This window comes from Bos mutus, chromosome 8 (genome assembly GCF_027580195.1).
Source record: "Bos mutus isolate GX-2022 chromosome 8, NWIPB_WYAK_1.1, whole genome shotgun sequence".
Classification (NCBI taxonomy): domain Eukaryota; kingdom Metazoa; phylum Chordata; class Mammalia; order Artiodactyla; family Bovidae; genus Bos; species Bos mutus.
This window is the reverse complement of record NC_091624.1, coordinates 18,500,457-18,521,360: the sequence shown is the minus strand read 5'-3', so window position 1 is coordinate 18,521,360 and position 20,904 is coordinate 18,500,457. Positions and strand designations below refer to the sequence as shown.

The 20,904-nt window shown below is 35.9% G+C and overlaps 2 pseudogenes; one reads left to right on the top strand and one right to left on the bottom strand.

Moving 5' to 3' along the window:
• On the top strand, window positions 1-11,377 carry LOC106701379 (olfactory receptor 13C3-like; annotated as a pseudogene).
• Window positions 11,378-16,208: 4,831 nt separating this feature from the next.
• On the bottom strand, window positions 16,209-18,760 carry LOC106701380 (olfactory receptor 13F1-like; annotated as a pseudogene).
• Window positions 18,761-20,904: the final 2,144 nt, after the last annotated feature.

Here is a 20,904-nt window from a genome sequence, read left to right as displayed (position 1 = left end):
ATGTCTGGAAATAGGTAAGTGATCACACCATTGTAGTTATCTATGTCATCAAGATATTTTTTGTATGCAGTTCTTCTTTGTATTCTTGCTGCCTCTTAATATCTTCTGCTTCTCTTAGGTCCATACCATTTCTGTCCTTTATTGTGCCCATATTTGCATGAAATATTCCCTTGGTATCTCTAATTTCCTTGAAGAGATCTCTAGTCTTTCCCATTCTACTGTTTTCCTCTATTTCTTTGCATTGTTCACTTAGGAAGGCTTTCTTATCTCTCCTTACTCTTCTTTGGAACTCTGCTTTCAGAAGGGAATATCTTTCCTTTTTTCCTTTGCCTTTCGCTTCTCTTCTTTTCTCAGCTATTTGTAAGGCCTCCTCAGAGTCAGAATACTGAACTCCAAAGCCATTCTCTTTTTATAATTGCAAGATGCATTTTTAAATCATCAGTATAATTAGAATAGCAAGCACCCTTACTGAATACCTAGTATGTATGTATCCTACTAGTGGGTATCCATACCTACCTTAAATTTTTCATATGCACTACCTCATTAATTCTCAGAATAACAATATCAGGTATCTGAGTTTCTAATTTTACAGACATGGAAACTGAGGCTTAGAGAGGTGTAAGTGGCCTCACTGAGGTCATAGATGTAGTGTCTGACAAACCTGGGCTGTTGAACTCTGGAGTCTAATGTTCTAACCATCTCACTCTTCTGCTTCCTAAATGACAGAAAATGTTTTGCTCCTGTGGAATCAGTAAAGCCACAAGTATAATGCAGAGGCAAAATCCTTCTTTATCACAGAGAATCTCACAATCCTAAAATATTCTCTTCACCAACACATGTGCTTAAATATTTTGACAAAACACATGGGGAATGGCTGAAGGAAGTAAAAACTTGTAGCCTGGTATAAGAAAGACTCAGAAACAGAAATCTGGAAGTACTTGAAAAGCTGTCATGAAAAAGGAGCATATACTTATTCTTGCTTTTCCACAAGGAAAGATGGAGGCTGCATACAGAGAGTTAATATACAGCTAAATATAAAGAACTTTCCAATAATGATAATTATTCAGAAATAACCTGAGCGTCTACATAAAGTGCTCTAATTGCCACTGGATTGGGGGCAGAAGTAAAATGAACAACCATACTACAGGTATGTTTCTGTAATCTCATAAGGGTTAGAACTAAATTAATTTTAAGATGATTTCCAGCTCTGAGATGGAATCATTTAGAATTTGACTATTACTCTGGTGTGACTGCATCAGTTCAGTTCAGTTCAGTTCAGTGGCTCAGTCATGTCTAACTCTTTGCGACCCCATGAACTGCAGCACACCAGGCCTCCCTGTTCTTCTCCATCTCTCGGAGCTTGCTCAAACTCATATCCATTGAGTCAGTGATGTCATCCAAACATCATCTTCTGTCATCCCCTTCTCTTCCTGCTTTCAATTTTTCCCAATATCAGGGTCTTTTCCAATGAGTCAGTTCTTCCCATCAGGTGGCCAAAGTATTGGAACTTCAGCTTCAGCATCAGTCCTTCCAATGAATATTCGGAACTGATTTCATTTAGGATTGACTGGTTTGATCTCCTTGCAGTCCAAGAGACTCTCAAGAGTCTTCTCCAACACCACAGTTCAAAAGCATCAATTCATCAGTGCTCAGCTTTCGCTATAGTCCAACTCTCACATCCATATGTGACTACTGGAAAAACCATAGGTTTGACTAGATGGACATTTGTTGGCAAAGTAATGTCTCTGCTTTTTAATATGCTGTCTCGGTTTGTCATAGCTTTTCCTCCAAGGAGCAAGCATCTTTAATTTTATGGCTGCAGTCACCATCTGCAGTGATTTTGGAGCCCAAGAAAATAAAGTCTGACTTTATAAAACTGTGACTGTATAAGAGTATGTGTTTAATTAACTTTACCATTATTGAGATTATTCCAAAGTAAATAAAATACATGCATTCCCCCTAACGAATATATTAGAACTATTACGGCAGCATTGCTTATAATAGTAAAGCAAGGTATATGTCCATTACTTGAAAATAGATTAAATAAATCTTGAAACATGTATTTAATATATGTGTGTGCTCAGTCACTCAGTCATGTCCAACTCTTTGTGACCCCATGGACTGTAGCCCACCAGTCTCCGCTGTTCATGGAATTTTCCAGGCAGGAATACTGGAGCAGGTTGCCATTTCCTACTTCAGGGGAACTTCCCAACCCTGGGTTCAAAATCATTTCTCTTGCATCTCCTGCATTGCCAAGTGGATTTTTTCCACAATGCCACCTGGGAAGTCCTAATAGAAAACTAAATAGGCATTATAAACCTATGCCCTGAGTATCTGATGATATGTGAAAAATGCTTATGATTTACTGTTAAACCTAACAGGATGCAAATTACAGATAAACATAGAAATTTTATGATCTACAATATAATGTTTCCCACGTTTATCTTTAAAGTTCTTGAAATTGTATTTTTCAATTAATTTTGTCCAAATTCATCCCAATGTTGACCATAGTGCCTGCCACTTAACAGGTGTTCAAAAAATACTTGATAAATAAATAATGGGAAAAGAACATGACATGTTTTTAATAAAGTATTTTGGAAAAATTAGTTAATATTTTAAAAATATCAGTCTTTTTCACACATTAGACACAAAACAACATAGTTGTCATATGGGAAAAACAAAGCCAAATAAAACCATAGAAGAAAATTTCACTCATATTTTTAGGGATAATATGAAAATCTTAAAGAAAATTTATATAGCATGTCAAAAATAAGAAGGAAAACCACAAACTGGAAAAGCATTTGCAGAAAATTTGAAGAGAAAGTGGTAATTTATTAAGTGTTCATATTAAGAGGAAAATTATCAACATACCCAGATAGTTAAGCAAAGGGTACAAATGAATAATAAAAAGGTAAATACAAACAGTGGTATAGAGGAAATGGTAAATCAACTAGCAACCGTAGGAATAAAAAGTTAAGCAAAGTAATGTTTTATACAAATAGCAAATAGGGCTTCCCCGGTGTCTCACTGTGAAGAACCTGCCTGCCAATACAGGAGAAACCAGTTCAATCCCTAGTCCTGGGATCACACATGCCCAGGAGCAAATAAGCCTGTGGGCCACAGCTACTGAGCCTGTGCTACTGAGCTACCGAGCCAAGGAGCTGCAACTACTGAGCCCACAGGCCACAACTCCTGAGGCCTGCACGCCCTAGAGCCCATGTCCCCAACAAGAGAAGCAGCCACAGTGAGAAGCCTGCACACCACAACCAGAAAGTAGCCTCTGCTCTCCAACCACTGAAAGCCTGTGCAGCAACAAAAACCCAGTGCAGTCAAAAGCAAAATAATACGTAAATAGAAAAGAATAAATACATTCTCTGGTTCTGAAAAATATATATTAAAAAGTGGTCTCTCCAAATACAGCAGTAGCAGAGTAATAAAATGTTTCATAAAAATAATTTTGTACATTTACTAAGAATTCTCTAATTTTATATCTTTCCATTCCACAATCCCATCTCTAGAGAGTAACCTTAAGTTATTTCCATTACAAGGAAAACAAATTAGATTGCCTGATACATAGATACCAATAGTCATTATATAAAACTCACAAAATACTAAAAACAAATTAGAATATCCAACAATATTAAAAGTAAAGGTTAGATTATTCTTAAAACATTAAAAAGAAATGTTATAAAGACTGAAAATTCACATATAATTAATAATTTAAAATGGTAAATATTAATTAAAATTTATACATACTGGAATGAAGAAAAATTATTTGTGTGTGGTTGAGAATTAACAATTATGAATGATAAAATGAGTTTAAAGAGGTAGAATGACTTATTTAGGATTTTATTAGAATTTATCTAGTATTATTTATGAAATAAAAAGATAAATTCTTGGGGAAAGTTTAACTTTTTAAAGAACTTTTGGACATATTCTGACTTAAGTCCCAATATATGCTGAGGCCACTAAATAGATGTGTTCAAGGAATATTCCAAGTAATGTGTGGCTGGATAAGGTTTTTGCCAAGTCAGAATAATTGTGTTTTCAGATTGAGCAGGAGTGGGGGACACTATCTCTGGAGAATCTTAAGTTTCTGACTCACAACCTTAGGAACTAAAGAAGTTTATAAAAATAAGTGCTAAGTTAGCTTCCAAAAGAAGGTGAGTCTCTGGAGTGTCAACCTTAAGACAGATCATAGAAACTAGAGTTGCATCATTGATTTTTTTTTAACATATTTGATTTCCCTCATGCCTCTTAAGAATATTCATGTACAGACAAATTATCTGATTGTGGCTGTTTTTCTCACATTTCTTTTTGGGAAAGAACAATCGTCTTTCAAATCGAATGTCTTCTGGTATTATTTTTTATTTTATTTTTTAACTAGGATGGGGAACACGGGTATTATTTTTTAAATGCACAGGAAATTCAAATCTTGAGAATTTTTTCTACTACTTAATAGAATGGAATGGTGTGAATGACTAAACCTCAGTCAGAAGGTAAGATAAAAGAGAGATGTTTTTACCTAAATTATTTCAAAAAATACTATCAATAAATATAAAAACTTCTGGGTTGAGATGGTCATTACTCATGAGACTTTAAAATATGTATATACATTTATATGTATGTAAAGGAAGAAATATAAAACACAGTTATTATCTCCAATACTTGGGTAAAACTTAGTTTTTTTTTAATCACAAAATATTTCATGGAAAAGACTAGTGAGGGAAAGAAAGTTGTTTGCCATGAAAAACCCTTATAAATAAGAGGCTAGCAGCTACTATGTTTGAGTACTGAGAAGAATGGAGTTCACTAAAATCTTAAGTAAAAAGTATCTGGAGAAGGAGGACCTGGTGATTTATGCATTATTCATCCATAAACTATGCTCAAAAAGAGTTTGAAGATACATTAACTAAAGATGTTTATGGTAAAAATAGGATTAGAAACAAAAAATATATAACAGAGGTCAGAAGTAATTATGAGTGGTAGTCTGAGACCCAGAAGGCCAAAGTAAAAGAATAAATATTAAACATTTTTGAGTTCTCATTATATAATTAATCAAATTCCACTACATAGACCTTAATTCTCTATACGAAACTTGAAAAACTTGGGGGCATATTTTATTGTAATAATGTCTTTGTTAAGTGGAAGAAAATGAATGCCTTCAGTGTTTTCAAAAGAAGCAAATATATATTTTATGTATTCGTTTACCATATGGGTCCTTGATGAAAGTTAAGTACATCCTATTAAATTGTAATTTTTATTTAATAATTTATAAATAAGTAAACATTGTGACACAGTGGTAAAATGAGGGCTTGAGAATCATAAAGGTAAGGTTTTACATCATAGTTCTGGTATTTACAAACTATAAGATACTGAAAATTATACTTAACCTTTGAAATCTCCAAATAATTTCTTCATTATTAAAAAATTCATTAAAATATTTGGATTATTCTGAGAGTTAAATGATAAAAATTATATGAAGTGCATAATACAGACTAGGACCTCACATGCTGTCAATTACTCATCTCTTGGTGAGATAAAATAAGAAATCTTTCCCTATGGTATATTAGTTAAGATTAAAGTTTATAAGACTATAAGTCTATAAATTGAGATCTGGGACAATCCAATTATGTTTACAAAACATCAACTGTATTAACTGATTTTTAGAAGAACTGGAGAGAATAAAAGAATTATTTCCTCAGGTAAGATATTACATATAGATGTTATCTGTTTTTCAAAGAAAAATCTTAGCACTTTAAATGTTAGATATTCAAGTAGCCAAGTCAATGAACAAAGGGAAAAAAAATTCTTAAAAGTTAGAGGTCTTTCAAGAAAACTTGGAAAAAAAGAAAAAGAAAGAAACAAGAGAGAAAAAAGATAATTAGAGACTTTTAGAAAATTAGAATCAGATTAAAAAATCACAGACTTTCATTTATATCTGTTACAACACTAAAATGATGCCTGGATGAAGTTCCACAGCATTAAACCACAGAGTGGTTATTTCTTCTAAAAGGCCAAAATTTGGGTGAAAAGACACCTAGGATCCAGGCCACTTTGAAACATCAACAAATATGAATTACATCTTCTACTGGCAGTACTGTTCTAGGCACCAATGACCTGCAATATCTTCTGAGAATATACAATTAAGGCAAGAGCTCAAATTCTTTATGCCAGTTTATCTCCAATAAACAATAAATCTATTTAACTGGAAGATTTAGAGAGTGGGGATTATAAATGCTTTAGGTCTACCAAAATAGAAGGTTCCCATGGATAACTGGACAAGGCACACCAGTATAACTCAGCCTCAACATGTAGTCTGTAGACACCTAAGACAATCACTGTACTATTTAAATTTTTTTTAACACTTTTGCTCTGAGTTAATCTTCCTAACATAATTGGTTACCTCCTTTGGTGTTTTTCTTTTTTATTATATTTTTCCTTTATGCATATTTTTTCAGAAGTTTGGGTAACTCAGAAAAGCAGAAAGACTTCTCTAAGATAACCATGAGTGTTTTTGATACTTTTTCCCAGTCCTTCTATTCTGTCTAGGTTATTGAGGTTTAAATTTTAATTGTGCAAGCAATACTGTCAATGTTTTGCTTCTGTTTTCACTTAATCATTTTAAAATAACTTAAATACCACTTTTAGGTCAGAACATTTTGTGGCCCAGCAAATCAATATTTATATATATATATATATATATATATATATATATATATATATATATATATATGTATGTATCAAACAATTCTCTTAGGATTGGACAAGAATGAAAAACTATTTCAAAAGATAACTTCCAATAATGCCAATGTCTAGTAAAAAATGGAATTAGCCAATATAGAGATTAGGGAAAGCAATTTTATTAGAAACTATCAAAAATCTTTTAAAAATCTTCATTCCCTTGTTCCCAGATTCTGGGAATTCATTGTAAAGCCATAAAGTGAAAAGGCGAAGACATTTCAAGAACGATACAATTTAACAGAATATCTGTGGACTGCTTTTTAAAAGGTACACTAGCATTGCAAGAGTAATGAAAGTGATTTCCTCTACCTTATCCATTATCCTTCCCCTCCATCTCCATTTGAAAGCCTTAAAGCAGGTTTGTGGTATCTCTTCAAAAAGTTTGTAGGTGACATTTTTAGCAGCAATTATCTACGGGCTATTGTATAGAAAATGCACAACATAATTATCTTCTATACATAATTTCCAAATAGGATTCAGCTTTTAGCAGATGTTCCTAGAAAAGACAAGAGAGGACATCTGGCCTGATTCACAGCTTTCCTCGGGAAACTGCAATACATTCAAACTGCAGATGTCTGAAGCTCCTTCAAGGCCTCTCAGTTCAGTTCAGTCACTCAGTCGTGTCCAAATCTTTGTGACCCCATGAATCACAGCACGCCAGGCCTCCCTGTCCATCACCAACTCCCGGAGTCTACCAAAACCCATGTCCATTGAGTCAGTGATGCCATCCAACCATCTCATCCTCTGTTGTCCCCTTCTCCTCCTGCCCTCAATCTTTCCTAGCATCAGGGTCTTTTCAAATGAGTCAGCTCTTCCCATCAGGTGGCCAAAGTATTAGAGTTTCAGCTTCAACATAGTCTTTCCAATGAACACCAGGACTGATCTCCTTTAGGATGGACTGGTTGGATTCCCTTGCTGTCCAAGGGACTCTCAAGAGTCTTCTCCAACACCACAGTTCAAAAGCATCAATTCTTTGGTGCTCAGCTTTCTTTATAGTCCAACTCTCACATCCATATATGACTACTGGAAAAACCATAGCCTTGACTAGACGGACATTTGTGGACAAAGTAATGTCTCTGCTTTTTAATATGCTGTCTAGGTTGGTCATAACTTTTCTTCCAAGGAGAAAGCGTCTTTTAATTTCATGGCTGCAGTCACCATCTGCAGTGATTTTGGAGCCCCCCAAAATAAAGTCTCACTGTTTCCGTTGTTTCCCCATCTATTTGCCATGAAGTGATGGGACCAGATGCCATGATCTTAGTCTTCTAAATGTTGAGCTTTAAGCCAACTTTTTCACTCTCCTCTTTCACTTTCATCAAGAGGCTTTTTAGTTCCTTTTCAGTTTCTGCCATAATGGTGGTATCATCTGCATATCTGAGGTTATTGATATTTCTCCCAGCAATCTTGATTCCAGCTTGTGCTTCATCCAGTCTAGCATTTCTCATGATTTATTCTGGATATAAGTTAAATAAGCAGGGTGACAATATACAGCCTTGATGTACTTCTTTTCCTATTTGGAACCAGTTTGCTGTTCCATGTCCAGTTCTAACTGTTGCCTCCTAACCTACACACAGATTTCTCAAGAGACAGATCAGGTGTTCTGGTATTCTGATCTCTTTCAGAATTTTCTACAATTTGTTGTGATCCACACAGTCAAAGGCTTTGGCATAGTCAATAAAGCAGAAATAGATGTTTTTTCTGGAACTCTCTTGCTTTTTTGATGATCCAACGGATGTTGGCAATTTGATCTCTCGTTCTTCTGCCATTTCTAAACCCAGCTTGAATATCTAGAAGTTCATGGTTCACGTACTGTTGAAGCCTGACTTGGATAATTTTGAGTATTACTTTACTAGCATTTGGTGATGAGTGCAATTGTGTGGCAGTTTGAGCATTCTTTGGTATTGCCCTTCTTTGGGACTGGAATGAAAACTGACCTTTTCCAGTCCTATGGCCACTGCTGAATTTTCCAAATTTGCTGGCATATTGAGTGCAGCAGTTTCAAGGCCCCTATCATATATTTATTCCCAGAGAAAAAGTAGGTTGATAAGTGCACCTACAGTCAATCAAACTCAAATATTTACACCAAATAAAAATATATCCTGTCAAACATACCCTTCATACTCCCTTGGAAATACATGCTTATGAAGTAGGTAACAGATTGAATTGAATGAGAGTCCTCCTTTCCACAGCAAATAGATACATAAACATTCTATTATGCTGATTGAATTGTCTCATCACTGTAAACTAGACATTTCATAGAAAGCAGCATACCCTGTTGGCAAATGACTATTACTGAGAGAAATGGTCAATCCTATATCAGAAGTACACTTACTGTTTGAAAAACCTAAGTAAAACGCATGCATTGGATCAAGATGTTACCTCTAGGGATATTTATTAAGCTAGGAAGACTGTCTCAAGGATGAAGAGGTGTTTTCAAAATTGTGCTCTTTTACTTTTTACAAAGAAGAAGGTCATCTACTAATATTTACTCTTTATATGTTTTCAAATTAAAAATCACTTTCTCCATACTCTATGGCACACAACTCAGATCTAGAGCCAGTCTCTAATTTCTGTTTTGGAAAATGTTGAGCATAACTGAAAATCCAACAAATGGAAGAGGAAAAGCTTTCATGTGGACAGAACTAAAAGGCAATTCTTTTGTGTGTGATTTTGTTCTTTGTATTTTTTTAATCTAAAGAAACCCAAACTTACCGCAATACACTTACTCAGAAGTCTCACCAATATATTTAGTTTTGCATTGTTTGCTCTTCAATTACAGTCACCATAGAATTGAAACACCGATGGTATGCTCCAAGTTATCAATGAGAGATGGTCTAAAAGGCCTTGCTATTCATGTGCTTCTAGACAATCAGCATCAACACCATCTGGAAACATGTTCATAAATTCAGATCTCAGATATCACTTGAGATCCACTGATTGAGAATCTTTTACAAAGATTTCCCATGTGACTCATCTGTATATTAAAGTTTTAAACACTCCACTAGATGGGTGGTTTTCTTCCTCAGTTGCACAATAGAATCATCTGGCGAGCACTATTTTAAAAGAGGCCTTATTTCCACTCCTCAGACAACTGGCATAATTTTGGGAGGGCAATAACCAGGCAGGTAAAAAAGGAGGGATGTAAATCAGAAAAGGTAGATATGAATAGCAATTTATTACTTATTGTGTATAAATGTGTTAAAATAATTTTAAAATATATTCTATGAAATTTATTTTCCTCAGAGAATTATAGTGATGATTAAATAAGTAATACATGTGAGCATATTAATAAATTACACAACCCTAAACCAATGTTACTGTTAATGACTGACATGATACAAAACCAAATAAATCAATATTCTTAAGATATTAAGCATGGTATTTCCAAAATAACAATTAACATAGTATGTCTGTGGTTCAACTAAGTCTGAAATAACAAACTTTTAAAAATGCAAATAGTTCTTCCCTGTCTCAGAACCTCTCTATCACAATCTCAGGAAATAAAACACAGGAGTTTGTATTTTTAATAAACTACCAATGTAACTATTGTGTGTCTTCTACTCCATAACTTATAAGCAGGAAGAGGAATATAAAAAGCTAATTTCACAACTAAAACCAACCAGCTACTTTCCCTTCCTCCAATGATCTCTTACTTCATATGATAATACTGTATAGACTCCTTAACAATTACATCTCTTCTGTAATACTCCAGGTATGCAAAAGTAAAATGGAAAGAACCAATTCAACAGGCATTGAGTTCATTTCTTCAGGGACTTTCTGAGTACCCAAGAGCTGAAAAATTCCTTTTTGTGATACTCTTGGTGATGTACCTGGTGATCCTCTTAGTGAACAGCACTTTGATCATCCTCACTCTCCTGGATTCCCACTTTTACATCCCTATGTACTTCATTCTCAGTAACCTTGCCTTTCTTGATATTTTGTGCACATCCTCCTTTATCCCCTCAACAATGACACACTTTCTATCAGAGGAAAAAAAAAATCTCCTTCACTGGATGTATTGTTCTGATGTCTGTCTCCTTCACCATGGCATCCACAGAGTGTGTGATCCTAGCAGTGATGGCACGTGACTGTTACATAGCCATCTGCATGCCTTTGAAATACCCTATCATCATGAGCAAGGCACTTTGTATTCAAATGGCAGCTCTCTCATGAAGATGGGGCTTTCTCAACTCATTGACACAAACAATTCTTGCAGTACACTTGCCCTTCTGTGGGGAAAATGTCATCAATCATTTTGTTTATGAAATATTGGCCTTTCTCAAGCTGGCTTGCACAGATATTTCCTTGAATGAGATTACTCTAATGTTTGGCAGTGTACTGTTTTTGTTTATTTCATTACTATTGATTTTCATCTCCTACATTTTCATCCTTTCTATTGTATTAAGAACCAATTCATCTGGAGGAAGAAAAAAGGCTTTTTCCACCTGTTCAGCCCACATTACAGTGGTGACTATATTTTATGTGTCAATCCTCTTAATGTATATAAACCAAATCCAAAGACACTTCTTCGGACAAACTGATTGCCATGTTCTATGCAGTAGTCACATCCATGCTCAGTCCTATCATCTATAGCCTGAAAAATACAGACGTGCATAGTGCCATGAGAAAATAGACAACTAGACTGCTTCTGAAGGAAAGGATGAGGAACTTGCAACTTTGAGCTTATGCACAAAATAAGCTCATATATTTGAGGCAAGGTTTTCAATACAAGCAGAACAAAGAAACTAAAGGATATATGTAAAATCACAGAATCTAAAAATTGGAAGGAAATTTCAAGGTAATAATCCGATTTTATCTTTTATGAAAATAAGGACAACTACTGTTAGAAGTGGGAGTAAACTTTTAGAAACAAAAAAAAAAAACGAAATTGTGTTTTCCAAAAATACTTAACAAGTAAAACATATTTCACGCCCCTTTTTGAGAGAACTATATGAGTTCATGTTTTTTTTTCTGTTTTTTACTGTTTTATTACTGTTTTTTTTTTGTTTTTTATTTTTATTTTTTTTTGTTTTTTTTCTGTTTATTACTCATTTTTGTTTTACTCAGGGACTGGATCTGGCCCCAACCTAATTTTTCTAGTACAAATTTTTCCTCCTTTTTTCCATTGCTGTGTTTATCCCACCCCCTCTGCACACACTATGCTGTATTCACTGTGTAGTTATCCAAATATATCATGTTCTTTCACATTTAATGACAATAATATATGTCACTTCATTCCTATCATGATATATTCCCCATGGTGGCATCACAGTCATCTAATTAAATACAATTTGAGTGTTATTTACTCTGAAACTCCTTCCAAAATTTACTCAGTGGAAAAGTACTATTTATAATAGCCAAGATATGGAAGAAACCTAAGTGTCCATCAACAGATAAATGGATAGAGAGTTGTGGTGTGCATATATATATAAATATATATATATAGAGAGAGAGAGAGAGAAGAAACTATTAGTCACAAAAAGAATAAAATTTTGCCATTTGTAGCAACATGGATGGACCTAGAGCTTAATGAAATGAGTCAGAAAACAAAAAATACTCTGTTGTCACTATTATGAAGAATCTAAAAAATAAAATAAATGAGTGTATGCTACAAAACAGTAAGATACAGATACAGAGAACAAACTAGAGGTCACCAGTGTCTGATCACCAAACATATATGGGAGGAACAAGATGGGCTATAGGACTAAGAGACACAAACTACTATTTATAAAATAAGTGAGCAACAAGATGTATTATGCAGAAGAGGGAAATATATCCATTGTTTTGTATAAATAAATTGAATATACTCTATTAAAATACTGAATCACTATCTTGTATTCCTGAAACTAATAGAATACTATAAATCAACTATACTTTTTAATAAAACAGAAGGAAAAATAAAAATAAGGAAATAAAGATACACTAGCATAATTCAACCATGTATTAGAAGGATCTGCATATACATGTATTCTGAGAGATGGGAGTAATTAAGGACAGTGGTTCTCAGAACCTATAACTTCTTCCTATTCTTAGAAATGTTATCACATACATTTTGTTTGTAGTTTTGTCCATTAAGCATGTGGACAAATACTGAAAGTAAAATTGAACTTGTGATCATTTTCATCTTGTAAGAAGTAGAGTGTTAGTGTGTTATTTTCAGTTTAGTTCAGTCACTCAGTCATGTCCAACTCTTTGCAACCCCATGGAATGCAGCATGCGAGGCTTCCCTGTCCGTCACCAACTCCCAGAGTTTGCTCAAACTTATGTCCATCGAGTTGGTGATGCCATCCAACCATCTCATCGTCTACCATTCCCTTCTCTTCCTGCCTACAATCTTCCCAGCATCAGGGTGTTTTCCAAGGAGTCAGTTTTCGCATCAGGCGGCCAAAGTATCAGAGCTTCAGCTTCAGCATCAGTCCTTCAATGAATATTCAGGACTGATTTCCTTTAGGATTGACTGATTTGATCTCCTTGCAGTCCAAGGGACTCTCAAGAGTCTTCTCCAACACCACAGTTCAAAAGCATCAATTTGTCTGTGCTCAGCTTTCTTTATAGTCTAATTCATCCATACGTGACTACTGGAAAAACCATAGCTTTGGCTAGACGGACCTTTGTCGGCAGAGTAATGTCTCTGCTTTTTAACATGCTGTCTAGGTTTGTCATAGCTTTTCTTCCAAGGAGCAATTGTCTTTTAATTCCATGTCTGAACCAAAAAATGAAGTCTCTCACTGTTTCCATTGTTTCCCCCCTCTATTTTCCATGAAGTGATGGGACCAGATGCCATGATCGTCGCTTTTTGAAGGTTGAATTTTAAGTCAGCTTTTCAACTCTCCTCTTTCACTTTCATCAAGAGGCTCTTTAGTTCCTCTTTGCTTTCTGCCATAAGGGTGGTGTCATCTGCATCTCTGAGGTTATTGATATTTCTCCCAGCAATCTTGATTCCAGCTTGGGCTTCATCCAGCCCAGCATTTCACATGATGTACTCTGTATGTAAGTTAAATAAGCAGGGTGACAATATGCAGCCTTGACGTACTCCTTTTCCTATTTGGAACCAGTCTGCTGTTCCATGTCCGGTTCGAACTGTTGCTTCTTGACCTGCATACAGATTTCTCAGGAGGCAGGTGAGGTGGTCTGATATTCTCATCTCTTTAAGAATTTTCCACAGTTTGTTGTGACCTACAGAGTCAAAGGCTTTGGTGTAGTCAATAAAGCAGAAGTAGATATTTTTCTGGAACTCTCTTGCTTTTTCTATGATTCAACAGATGTTGGCAATTTGATCTCTGGTTCCTCTGTCTTTTCCAAATCCAGTTCGAACACCTGGAAGTTCTCAGTTCACGTCCTATTGTTTAAAGTGTGTTATTCAGGAATCAAAATATCAAGATTGGCTTGGGGAAAAAATGGCACTAAATAATTACTAGATGTCACCACCCAAAAACACCTCTCTAATGTCTCAATGTATCTGATAGATAATGTCAAATGTATCTGATAGATACATTTATCAGAATCCTCATAGGCAATAGCATCATTTTTTCTCCTTCAAATAGCACACATGAAAGAGCATCCTTTGACAATAAAGTGAAAGAAAGAAAGTGAAGTTGCTCAGTCATGTCTGACTCTTTGCAACAGCATGGACTGTAGCTTACCAGACTCCTTTGTCCATGGGATTTTCCAGGCAAGAATACTGGAGTGGGTTGCCATTTCCTTCTCCAGGAGATCTTCCCGACCCAGGGATTGAACCCGGGTCTCCTGCATTGTAGGCAGACGCTTTACCATCTGAGCCACCAGGGACCAAAAAAAATCATTATCAATTGACTGCTGCTTTCAGATTTATTCAATATTTTCTCATTTGACTGTCATGTCAGCCTCATAATTATATCTCATGATTGTCATGTCAGTAGTCAGTAAGCAGTACTCTGTCCATATTCCAAACTAAATAAACAAACCATAGATATGTCTAGTTAGGTTTTTCCAAGGTCACACAGCTAAGACATGGAGCAGTACAAATGCAATCCTGAGTTCTTTGGTTCTAAAGCCCATGATTTTCCATAATACCACACTGCTATTCCTGTGGTAGCAATAATTAAGCTGACAAGTATTGATTTTGTAAACCAGAAGCATAATAGTCATTTCCATAGAAGTGTAGATTAAATCTCTGAATGAAGGTAGAATGAGTGAGCACAATTGGCTGAAATTAATAGTTGCTTTAAATCCAAACACTGTGTTAGTTGTTATTTATGTATACTCTCCTTCCACCTTGGCACATAGAGTGCTAGTCATTCTTCTCTACAATTATCTCCACTTCATTCTTCTACTCTTCCAATGGCCATAGAACATTGTCCCAAGGCATTAATACAATAACCACAATCTATCTACCTGTTTTGATGAGGTTGTTACTCTTTGGACAGACTAGTTCAACCTTTAGTATGATTTTCTCACTTGCTCTAAGATTTACCCTCTAAAGCTTCTCTATCTTTCTGCAAGTGGTAATTTTCAGCTTGAGTTAAAGCCATCACTATAATTCCATTAGCTCTGTGACATCTCCATGATAAAGGGTAAATTAGATGTGCATATCAACCTCACATTTAACCAACTGGTCCACAGGCAGAATATAAATGTTACAAAAGCTGCTGACTGTACACTTTGTAATTACTCATATATTGTGGTTTATAGAATAAGATATCTTCATACATTTCAATATTTTATGTCAACTTAATGAGTCTGGGGTATTGTAAATTCTGTAATATAGGGTTCATGTCTTGCCTTTCTTCTCTAAATGTTAATAGTTCATTTATATTCTTGGATTTAAAAAACCAGGCATCTGAAAAAAGCACAACAGAAATGAGCTAATAGTTTCACTGAGGTACTCTGTAGTTTCTTTGAGTTAATAATATAAAGTCAGCACTCTATGACAAACAACATATCATTAAACTCTGATTTTTTTGTTCCTAATGACACATCTCCACCCCAGTTTTATTTAGGATTATTTTTATGAAGACCTTTTATATTTGTACACGGACATTCCCACACATCTATCTAGATACAAAAGCATACCCAAATATGTAAAACACAACCACATATTTATAGAATATATGATTGCTATCATCAAATGTCACTATTCAGAAAAATGTTAATCATAAATTAGCTCAAAAATCTACTAGTTACTATGCTTATATAGTACATATTTATAATACTGAATGCTTAATAATTGGCTACAGTGACATTAGTTAATTTTATATTCTAACTCCCTGAAATAAAATTTCTCATAATTAAGATCTGTGTAAGAGTTTGAGATATACTTATATATTTTTATATTATCTAACAACTTCAGTTATAGATCAAGAAACAGATTTAGAAAACCACATGTCACATTTGAAATGAGTGTATTCCCCAATTCCAATGTTCTGATATACCTTGACCACTAAACATGCCTTAAATTTATGTGTTTTCACATGTGCTTATCAATGTTATTTGCCACTGGGGACTAAGAAAGTACAAAAGGGGTTTTTAATCAGCATCTTTTTCACAGTTGTTTTCATCTCTTTGTTGCTTAGACTGTAGATGATTGGATTCAATTTGAGGGTTAAAACCACATAGAGTAGAGCCATAAATTTATCTTTTCCTGTGAATCTACAGCTGAGGGCTTCAGATACATGGAGAGAGCTGTCCCATAGAACAAATCCGCTATACTCAGGTGGGCTGCACATGTTGAAAAGGCTTTGCTTCGACCATTCACTGAGCTGATTCTTAGGATGCTGGAGAGAATGGACACGCAAGAAATAAAAATGAGCATAATCAGCACAAGAAAGAAGTACACTGATCACCAACATGATTAACTGAAACTTGGAAGTGTCTACACATGCCAATTTTAGGACAGCCAGAATCTCACAAATGAAATGACATCTACTTCCACTCAAAGACAGCTGCAACACAGAAACCATTTCCACCAGGGCAGTGAAGGAGCCTGTCACCCAGTAGCCAGCTTCAATCGGTACATAAACCTTCTTGTTCATGATGATGAGGTATCTCAGAGGATTGCGGATGGCCACACATCAGTCATATGCCAGCACGGACAAGAGCACACACTCAGTGGAGCCCATGGCCAAAGAAAAGTACATCTGGGCAGCACTCCCTGAGAATGAGATGGTGTTTTTCCCTGAAACAAAGTTTGCCAGGATTGGAGTCAGGACAGAAGTATACCAGATGTCCAGACATGACAGATTGCTGAAGAAGTACATGTATGTGTGTTGGTGAGAATCCAGGACACTAAAAGAAATCAGAATACTATTACCCAGTAAGGTGATCAAGTATATCAGCAAGCACAGCACAAATATGGTGATTTCAACTTTGGGATAGTGAGTAAATCCTAGAAAGAAAAAAATTAGAAATGACTGTTGAGTTTGTCTTGCCCATTTTAACCCTCCTAGTCCATCAGTAGTAGTGAATAAAAGTATATGTGGCCTATATTTAAATTTTACATTCTAGCAACTTTCAAGGGGTTTTTGTTAGGAGAACTTTAAAAAGAGCATTGCCCTCCAATACTACTAGCAATATCACATTAATTATTCACTCATTCATGCCACATTTACTAAATACACTGAGAATCTAGAGCTGAGTTAACACAAGTCCTTCTTTCAGGCAGTTCATAATCAAATATAGGGCACAGTCAATACCATAATATGCATGCCCCAGGGCAATAGGCAAATAGAATAAGAACCCTATCTCTTTGATGGGAGCAGATGATCAATCAAAAGTAGCACTGAATTTAATCAGGTCAAGGACCACGGGAGATGTTCCAAGTGAGGAGCAATTTTTTACAAAGTTATAATGAGAGAGAGTTCGCTTGCCCTTCATAAGCTGAAAGTTACCTTATGAATAGACAGACACACTGACACAAGGAACATTAGGAGATAAGACTGAGAAAATTGGCTGGAGTCCAATGACTATGAGTGTGTGCGTGCTAAGTTGCTTCAGTCATGTCCAACTATAATGTCACCCAATTTCTCTCAAGAAGGCAATTTGAATATGAAAATAATATTGAACCCCTTCCTTTCTTAGAAACAAAATCACTTTCCAAGTTTTAGCATTTTATTATTCAAATAAAATTTCTTACACCATATCTTACAAGCAACCACATATTGAGATATATGTTTAAAAATCACTTTCTAAAGAGCAGGCTCAGATGAGCCTTCACATACATAGGCCTTGTGTTCTTTTTTATCTATGTCTCTATCCTCATCTCCCAATACTCTATTTCCATGCACACTTTCTGCTCTGAAATAGCAACAGACTTGTCATTCCTATACTCATCATGAATTTAACATTTCTATGTCTTTAATATATATTTTACCTCCTTGGAGCATCTTTGTTTCCCATCTGCAATCTTGTCTTTCATAATATTTCTCTTAATAACATTGCTCAGTCATCAGTTTCATTCTTTGTACCTATGTTATTGAAGTATATCACAATGAATTATACTCAGATGTGCATGTCTCTATCCTTCCCACCTTACACTGTGAGCTTCAAGAGCTTGTTCCCCACAGTCCAGCAAAATGATAACTTGCACTAAAGATTTTTAATAACACATTGCTTCCTTAAATATGTTAATTTCTGATACATGTAAAATGCATACAATTTTACCATATATCTCTAAGCCAAAATAAAAACCTGAAGATTTCTCAATTAGTTTACATCTGCTTTCTTACATGTGACATTAAAGAATGTAGTTGAATTAGTTTTTAAACCTTATTTGATGTAGAATCTGAAAGGAAAGAGGATGAAGACCACACTTACTAAAAGAAGAGGTTCCAGTCATCCTCTGTAGAAAATTAGAATGCTATCCTCAGAGAGTGAAATTTGGGCTCTAAATCAAACCATGATTCTTACCAGTACATAAAATTAGGCAAATCATCACTTGAACTCTTTGAAACTTGCTTTCCTAATCTACACAAAGAAGTTAATTCCTATCTAGTACAGATATGAAAGATCTAGATTAACTTGCTTGAAATTCTTACTCCATAATCCCAATTTCATGGTCTCTCTAATATTTCAGAGAATCACAGTAATATGTTTATGATTTCAAGGACACCCTGTTTTCCAGAACAGCAATTGCCTGAATGCTGCTCCTGTGCCGGCCCATAGTGAGTCAAACTTTTAAAATTTATCACATTTTTCACAACCTGTTAAAATTTCAACCCCTAATCTGTTGGGGGCCAGAGCGAGGTACTCCGCCCATGACAAAGGTCATGAGGAAGGAGGCTCGACATACGCAAAGGCGGGATTGAGCCTCAGGAGTCCCCCTGGAACTCCTCGAGCATCTACCCCCATAACCAGAGCCTGCCTACTTTACTACTTTGTGCTCTCACCTACATCTCTGACTTTACGGGGGGCTATCCCCCACCACCTCTTTCGGAGAAGGAGTTAACCTAGAGCTCCAGTTAATAATAATTCCTGGGCGTGATAAGAGTGTTTTAACCTACAAACTCCTCTGAAGGTTCTCTAGCCTGCCTGACAGGCTTGTCCGGCCACATGTGATTGCTCACAGCCTCCCAACCGTGAGAGGCACGAGATGCTTTAAACCTTCTAAAAACAGGTTCCTTAGAAAAGTTAGAAAACTATTAGTATAAGTATAATGGGCTGATTAGAAATTGTATTGGTGAAGGGTTTTTCATTTGTTGAGCCAATGTTTGTTGCTAAGTCTCCACATCCCCTGCCCTTACACACATTAATGAATATATAGAAGAAATAAGCATTAACCTTTGATATTAATCACGTTATACCTTAGGCTAAGTAAATTCTTTCCTTAACTAAAACCCACTACACCCTCACCCTATAGGAATGTAACTTTATTTGGGTGGTGTCTGTTTTAAGAATAATCACCCCTGGAGAAATAAGTGTCCTGGTTGACTGTTGTCACAAGGAGAGGGTCATAAATTGTCAGCAGGCCCCCCTGGCCAGAAGATGATGTAACACCCCTAAGACCTCTGTATACATTTGTATGAAGCACCTGACTTTGATAAAAGTCAGGACTGCCAACCCCGCGTGACTTTTGCATAACATCTCAGTGTATAAAAGTAGACCATGGAAAATAAAGAATTGGGATCAGTTTCTCGAAACACTGGTCTCCCCATGTCTCTCTCTCACTCTGGCTGAGTCTCCATCTGGAGCGTGGAACCCACCAAGCTTACTAATTTTGCCTGGGCTTCTAAGATCCGACCGGGGAGGCCTCAGTGTCTCCTCTCCTTCGGGAGAACGGAAGGACGCCTGCGGCCTACGTAAGTGGTGCAAGCTTCTTGTCTTGAAGTTTTATTGGTCTCCCGCGTAAACCAAGCTACTCAGCCTCTTTTCTCCACTGAATTTTCCTACTGAGCTATCCTTATTCTATTACTCTTTATATCTCTAATTAATATCTAATTGAAGCTATCGTATCCTGATCCTCGCTGACGCCGTCCCCACTTCGAACTCCCTGGATCAGCGGAGGCTGGACCCCGGCACTAATCCATGTGTGAAAATAAAACACTTTACTTATTATTTCCAGAAAGGCAAAAGTTAGGCATGCCTGGTCTCTAATATCCACTTTGGTCAGTATATACCATCACTTCCACTGAGGGTTTCTCTGTTGGGCTTTCCCCACCCAGCACTCAGTTTTCTTTTCTTTTCAGTGCTCTGGCTCTGGCCCTTCATGCCCAATCTCTCCTTTCTGTCTCACTTCACCACTCTTTTGTCCACTTTCAGAAGCAAACCAATGAAGTCTTTCCCTTTTCTCATCCAGATTGAGTCCCACTCATTTCTTCATCCTTATCTTAGATCTTTGTCAGAGTCTTCAGTACTCCAAGACATTTTACATTTTATCTTTCTCTAAAATGATTTCTGATTCCAATGCTAAGACAATTAAATATTTCCCAACTAACTCCTCTCTTTCTTTCTAAATGTCAAAGCGAGAATAGACTTAGAGAACTTCTAATCCAACTTGCCTTTTTAAAATTGAGAGATGTTTGGTTAGGATTTGTCTGAGGTAAAGGTTTGGAATATATAGCCAAAAGTTTTATCCTGTATTCAGGACTCATGTCTTCAACTCGTTTTCCTTACCAACTAATTACTTCTTTTTTAAAATAAATATCTTTATTCTGGTTTACTGGCCTAGTTGAGACCCATTAATAAATT